This window comes from Nannospalax galili, unplaced genomic scaffold (genome assembly GCF_000622305.1).
Source record: "Nannospalax galili isolate Female #2095 unplaced genomic scaffold, S.galili_v1.0 scaffold451, whole genome shotgun sequence".
NCBI classification, from domain to species: Eukaryota; Metazoa; Chordata; class Mammalia; order Rodentia; family Spalacidae; genus Nannospalax; species Nannospalax galili.
Window position 1 is genome coordinate 3142862 of NW_008331662.1, and position 7324 is coordinate 3150185.

Consider the following 7324-nt stretch of genomic DNA (forward strand, 5'->3'; position numbering starts at 1 on the left):
TCTTGGCTGAGGATATTTCCACATTTCTTACAGCTCTAAGGCTTTTGTGTCTGATGTCTCAAATGCAGTAAGGGTCAAAGTTTGAGAGAAAAATTTTACCTTCTCAGTACAAATCTTTCTCTCTAATATAACTTTCTAATAGTCAATGACACTTTGGAATGTTCACTTGTTTCTCTCCAGGATGAATTTTCTGCTGTTAGAGATCTGTCATCTAACTAAAAGTTTTTCAATATTCCTTAGAAACCCAGGGCTTCCTCTCAGCATGGCTTCTATGCTCATCTTCTATGAGATGGGACATGTGAGGAAATGCCTCCCTACATTTGGCAAACTCATAGGCTTTTCCTCTAGTATGAGTGTTCTGCTACCAAATGAGGCAGTTTCTAAGCTGCAGGCCTTTCTGCACTGCTTTCTACTTGCAAGGAATTATAACCATAAGGACTAAGCGATGGTAGAGGATTTCCAAATTGTTGATTCTTTCCTATACAACTTCCTTCCTGTTTAAGTATAAATTATATTTTGAACTCAAAATTTCAGAAAGGTTGTCTTTCAAGAATGAAGTCTGTTTTGAAGAAAGCAGATTTTATCCTGGATCTATACTTTGAGATGGATTCAACTGGCCTCCCAAATCTTGATGTTGCTCTATGTACTTGTCATTTTCTCAGCTTTTTGGAGCCACGTGGACCCCGAGGCCGTGCTGACCCACGGACAAAGACCAAGATGTCCACTCGCTGTGCTGCATCTGCGCACTCTAAATATTTTTAAAGAGAAAGTTTTGCTAATCTGAGAAAATGATTCAGTTAGTAAAGTGCTTGCCATACAAACATGGGACTTAAGTTCAAATCCCCATTACCCATGTAAAAGCCAGACACAGCAGCATAAAACTATAACCCCAGCACTGGGAATGTAGACATGGGGATCACTGGGACTTGCTGGTCAACTAGTCCAGCTGAACTGGTCAGCTCTAGGTTCACTGAGGAACTCTGTCTCAAAAAAAATAAGGTTGAGAGCAATTTGATGAATACAGCAGATGTGCACAGAGACACATGAACACATATACTACATATAGACATAAAAAATACACCGGGCATGGTGGGACATGCCTTTAATCCCAGCACTCAAGAGGCAGAGGTAGGAGGATCTCTGTGAGTTGGAGGCCAACCTGGTCTACATAGGGAGTTCCAGACCAGCTGGGGCTACAAGGAGACCAAAGAACAACAACAATAAAAATACATAAGTTAAAAAAAAGGAGGGGCTGGCAAGACGGTTCAGTAAAGAGCACTGGCTGCTCTTGCAAAGGCCCCAGGTTCTGCTCCCAGCTCCCACATGATGGCTAACCATCCAGTTCCAGGGGCTCCGATGCCCTCTTCTGGCCTCTTGGGGCACTGCACACATATGGTGTATCTGCATACATGCAGGCAAAACACTCATAACACACAAAATAAAAATAAATTTTTTAAAATAGAGTTTTGCTAGCTGGGCTTGGTGGCGCACACCTTTAATCCCAGCACTCGGGAGGCAGAGGCAGACGAATCTCTGTGAGTTCAAGGCCAGCCTGGTCTACATAGTGAGTTCCAGGACAGCTGTGGCTACAGGGGGACCCTGTCTCAAAAAGACCAAAAAAAATAAAAAATAAAAATAATTTTTTTTTAAAAAAGAGTTTTGTTGCTGTTGTTATTCTGGTATATTTTGGGGCACAACCACTAGGGACGAGAAAATGGAAAAAAGAAACAATAGCCACAAATTTTCGAAGGCTGTAAAGAAGTTAACTTAGTCAAAGATGACCAAATTCTAAGCCAATAAGGCTGAAAATGAAGACAAACTCAATTTTTGCTGAAGAATCTGCAAAAGGCTCAGGAACAGCCAGAATAGATGAGGGGAAACTGAAATAAGAATCAGGTGAAAGTTGAACAGTAGAACCCCAGATCTCCTCCAAATTGCTAAAGGGGCCCTTATCTCAGGGTAGCAGCTCACTGGAGATACAAGGTCTCAAGAGAGTAAAACACGCATGGTGAAAGATGCAAGTATCCCAGCAGAGAGACAAATTACATGACTGCATATTAAAATGATCCACAATTCATTACCCAGCAGCCCTTTTTTCTTGACACTGACAAGTTGGCCCTGATCCTCCAAGCAGAAGACTGAAATACTCTGTGGAACTCTGACCAGGCCAAAACAAAAGACACAAATAACAAAGAGAAGCTCAAACAGTCCAGCCAGATCAATAGTTTTCCATCTTAGCCACACACTGTAATCAGCAGGGGAGCTTTAAAAATACTGCTGCAGGCCTGCAATATGCAGGCCTCCTGGGGACAGGAGTTCAATCCCTGGATCTCACATACAGAAAAAGAACTGATTCCACTAAGTTGTCCTCTGACCTCCACACGTATACCTTGGCATCCATATATATGTACACATATACACAATAATAAAATTTTTAATTAAAAATTAAGATGCTAATCTTTTAATATAGAAATCAGAATAGCAGATGCCACTGAGAAAGGAATAGGAAGACAGAATAGAGGCACACAAAAGAATTTCCACAGTGCTCTGGATCTGTGTCAGTTAGATGGTGGAAATCATCAAGCCATATATTTAAGTAGTGCATTTTATTATATACAACAAAGTCAACAGTGTTTAGAAGTACTACTACGTGGGTCCTATCCCTAAACATACTGATGTATTTAGCAGAGCAGGAGCAAGGGATGTTAAAGCTCTCTATGAGATTCTAATACAGCCTGAGACTAGATTATGAAGGCAAACCTGGAAGTGAGTAAATCCTGTTTATAAGCTCAGGGCTTCTAATTAGCTGCCACTTGTCCACTCTTAACCATGAACAGACAACAAAGGATAGCCAGTCAGACCAGAGAAGTGCCTCTTCCAAACAAGCTATATCAAACCGAAAACTAACTTGTAGGAAGCAAGTAGGCAAAGAAAAGAAAACTAAATGGGGACTGGAGAGATGGCTCAGTGGTTAAGAACACTGGCTGCTCTTGCAGAGGACCCAGGTTCAGTTTCCAGCACTCACACAGCAGCTGACAACTGCCTGTAACTCCAGTTCCAGGAGCTCCAATGCCCTCTTCTGATCTCCAAGAGCACTGCACAACAAGGGTACACTTACATATATGCAGGCAATATATATAAAATAAAAATAATAAAATATTTAACAACAAAAAAAGCTAAATGAAACTATCTTTAACATTCTCAGATAGACAAAAGAAGACAGCGCATCATGAAACAAGAAAAGAGATGGATGAATAAGTGACTGAGGTGAAGAGAAGAAGTGGAACCTACCAGCTGACAGAAGGGAATATGGTCAAGAACAATTTGTCTGAATCACTCACCGAACTCGAGACAGGACCTGAGATTTTCCAGGTCACTGGTGGAAAGATATGGGGCTAGAGGTGAGAGATTTAATCTGTGTAAAGGTACAGTTAGACTCTCTAGGTTCCCTTTTCCACCACTACTGCTAGCCTGTCATAATTTATTCCTGGAAACACTGGCCTGGAGAAGACTCCAGCCTCAAGAAGGGTAGAGTGAAGCTCAAAGCTGAAAGTCAAGGGATTAAGCAGAAGTGCTTTTAGCAAGCAGCAGCCACCCACTGCTACTTCCTCTGCCCAGCCTTCAGAACACTGGCAGCCAGATGTGTGTAGCAGTGCCCCTTGTCCACAGGAGATACATTCCAAGACCCCTAGTGGAGAGCTGAAACTTCCCACAGTCCCTTTCCCACCTTAACAGTGTGGCTGTAATGTGCAGCCTGAAGTGCTACTCAAAACCAACACAAACTTGTTTCCTGCTTCAGAACCTTTCAGACTGAAGATTGTTTTTTTTTAATATTTATTTATTATTTTTATTGCATGTGTATGCGTATATTGCCTGCATGTAGGTAAGAGCACCCGTGTCGTGCAATGTCCACAGAAGACAGAAGAGGTTGTCGGATCCCCTGGAACTGGAGTTACAGACAGTTGTTAGCTGCCATGTGGGTGCTGGGATTTGAACCCAGGTCTTCTGCAAGAACGGCCAGTGTTCTTAACCGCTGAACCATCTCTCCAGCCCCAAGACTCTTCTTAGTGGATCTTAGGAACCTCATTATATGAGTTTTGTTCTTTCCCTATTGAGTCAAGAACATTCAATTTTTCACTTCAAAGAAGTATTTTACAGCTTCACTTTTGGTACATCCAAGTCACCAGCATCACTACTCTTGCACTTGAGGCCACTATTAAATAAGGGTTATGTGAACACAAACACTGCTATACCAAGACAGCTGATCTGCCAACCCAAAGGGTTACTGAAGACTAGCAAGTGTGTACAGTCTGAATATGCTGACAAATGAGATGCACTCCCATTTGGATAGCATTCAGCTGTCACTACTCAATATGACATACAACTTAAAGTTCACAAATTAAGTGAGCTAATGTGTATAAAGTGCTCAGCATGGTGCCTGGTTGTGCATACTTAAATAAGTTCAATTTAAAAAAAAAAAAAAAAAACCTTAAAACTTGAAAGTCTTTTTTTACTAAATTTTCCATATAATTTTTTTTTCTTTCTTTTTTTTTTTTTTTTTTTTTTTTTGGTTTTTTTGAGACAGGGTCTCCCTGTAGCCCCAGCTGGCCTGGAACTCACTATGCAGACCAGGCTGGCCTGGAACTCACAGAGATCTGCCTGCCTCTGCCTCCTGAGTGCTGGGATAAAAGGCATGTGCCACCATGCCTGGCTTCCATATAATATTTTCAGACCACAGGTTATTGAAGCCTTGAAAAGTGACACAGGTACACATGCCAAAACCCTCGGTTCTACAGTCAGTACTGAAAAAAAAAAAAAAAAAAACTAAAAACCAGAAGAAAAATAAATATATAAGTAACAATTAAGCATAATGAATACAAATAACAGGCACTTTGCAAAAGGTGATATACAAATGGCCAATAAAATATTTTCAACCTTAATCACCAGGAAAATATAAAGTCACATACTGACAAAGTACTGTACCTCCTCCACCCAAACCACAACTTTTTAAGATGACAAATGAGCATTAATAAGGACTCTGGTACCTGGAATTTCCTTCTCTGCTAATGGACACAACTGCTTCGAGAAAATGGTCAACAGTACCTTAAGTTGTAATGGATACCTCAAAATCCAGTAATCTCAGAATCGGTGGTAATAGTCCCCAAACCAGGGAGACTGAGGCAGGGAGCAGGTATTTGTAGCCTGAACTACATAGCAAGACTGACTCAGAAACAAAACAAACCAACAAAAAAGACAGTAAGTAATTCAACTCAGAGGTATGTATTTCAATCTAGCAATACCCAATTTCTTGGTCTATGTTAGTTCATTTGGTAAGAATTTGTTACCTGCACACTGATTTGTAAACTTTCTCTGTGGTTATACTTCAATAAGTTTTCTAAGATTTCCTTGACACAAGTCAAGGAAGGCTAACATTTCTAAAAACAGAAAGCAAACTTCTGGTACCACGACGAAATTTGACTGATAAAACTGAAAAACAAAAAGAAAGCCACTTAACGCATCGCCCAGAGCAAAGATAAAAACTACCAACAGATCACTTTTCTCTAACTTCAGGACGCCCTGAAATTCATTCTTTCGGCGAAGAAAGGAGTTTATTATTCTCCTTTGTAACCCAGAGAAGGTGTGTCTGCATAAAAATCGCTGCCGCTCTTCAAAATCACCTGTAACAGTCAAGAGATAGGAGAGAGGAACCCTTCCAAAAGTTCGGTGTAACTCGGGTGAAAGGACGCCTCTGCAAGGATCTTAAGTCAAAGCAACCAAAGCCACTCCAAAGCAGACAGCAACACCACAAGCCCACCCACCGGAAAGCCTGCGGTGCATTTGAGGCTAGCCCGCTAGTCCTAAAGTGACTCAGTGTCCCCGCTGGGACTCACCTAGCACACCTGGCGGGCCCATCACCTGCCCGGGGCCACGGCCACGCGCAACACAGAGACGCCAACTTTTCAAGGACCGGGTGCGGCCAGGGTCCCCCGGAGGGGGACGACGGCTGGCGGAAGGTCTGTGAGAAAGCGGCCCTCCACTCCTCCCGGGAACTCCACCGCAGGCCGGGCCGGCGCGTCCGTGCCCCGCGCCCACGGGCCAGGCGAGCGCAGGGACTTAGGCCCCGGTGGGGCTCACACCGCAAGTTCGGCGGCCGCCCCGACGCGTCCCCGGCCGCCGGTCCCCGGCCCCCCTGCCCCGCAGTGCGGCCTGGCGCGGCGCCCCTCACCTTGGAAACGTGGGGTGGACTTCGCCGTCAACATCAACTTCCCATCCAGCCAGCGGCCCCGCCGCCGCGTCGTCCGCGTCCCCTCCCCGCGCGCTCGGGAGCTCGAGGCCGCACCGCGACCCTCGCCCGGCCCCTTGGCGGAAGCGCCGGCACCTCAGGCAAAGCCCGCGCAGCCCCTCGCCGGCAAGCGGGCCAGCTCCTCCCGGCTCCGGCCGGGCCGCGTCAGGAAAGCCCAGGGCGCAGGCGCAGCGAGGGCCTTAAAGAGCCGGGCCGGCCTCTACCGCATAGTGGGTTCGTGCAGGTTAGGGCCCCGGCCGGGTTGGCGGAGGAAAAGCAGAAGCCGACGGGATTGGAGCAGCGGAGCGGAGGCGGGGAGCTCCCTCACAGTCCTCCGCCCCTTCTTCAAGCGCCCGGCCCGGGCCTTGCAAACTGCTGACTTCCCAGTCGCTAGAACCGCCCCTACCGCGTTAAAGCTGCAGAAGACACACCCCCTCAGGGTCCCTCAGAGACCCCGCGCCCCGGCGCTGTCACGCCGCCTACGCGCCGGGCACCAAGGTCTGGGGCACGCGGGGCGGACGCACAGCCTCCCAAATTCCCTCAAGAGGTGGCCTAAGGTCACTGACAAAATCATGAGTCAACCTGAGACTGGCACTTGTGATGGTTGGACAGTCGTCTGGACGCCTGACGTTTATGTAGAGTCCGACAGAGGGCAGAACATAGGCATGGCATATGTGAGGTCCGGCTGGGCAACCATCCAACGTCAACGAAAAATTCTTAGAAGGAAAGTACTTAGTTCAGCATAAAAACAACCTATTCGTTCCGGTCCTGTCTCAGGAAGAGCAGGCAAGAAAATAATAAAAGCAATGTAATGTTTGTTATGCTTTTAAAAATAACCAAAATGATAGCAATTATAGAAAAAAAAAACTCGATTGTCTACTAATTCAGACACCCCTGGTTTTCGAATTTAAACTTGTAAGACCTGTGCTGAAGAGGTTCACTGTCACACGCGCTTCAGGAAAAGAGTATTTTTTAACAAGATTAGGAAATAACAAGAAATAGGAAGTAAAACCATGTCCTCACCCAACTAAAACCTTTGAA

The 7324-nt window shown here is 45.2% G+C and overlaps 1 protein-coding gene across 5 annotated transcripts in view; it reads right to left on the minus strand.

The window, feature by feature from the left end:
* Evi5 (ecotropic viral integration site 5) overlaps positions 1 to 6518 on the minus strand; it is a 223570-nt gene extending 217052 nt beyond the window's left edge. For 3 of the 5 annotated variants that reach the window (XM_029560498.1, XM_008826834.3, XM_008826838.3), the window contains exon 1: positions 6227 to 6517. The gene's annotated coding sequence lies outside the window, so the exon portion shown is untranslated. Of the gene's footprint in view, positions 1 to 6226 lie in introns of all 5 variants that reach the window. The other 2 variants (XM_008826836.3, XM_017796542.2) reach the window with 1 other exon arrangement.
* Between the last annotated feature and the right edge of the window lie 806 nt (positions 6519 to 7324).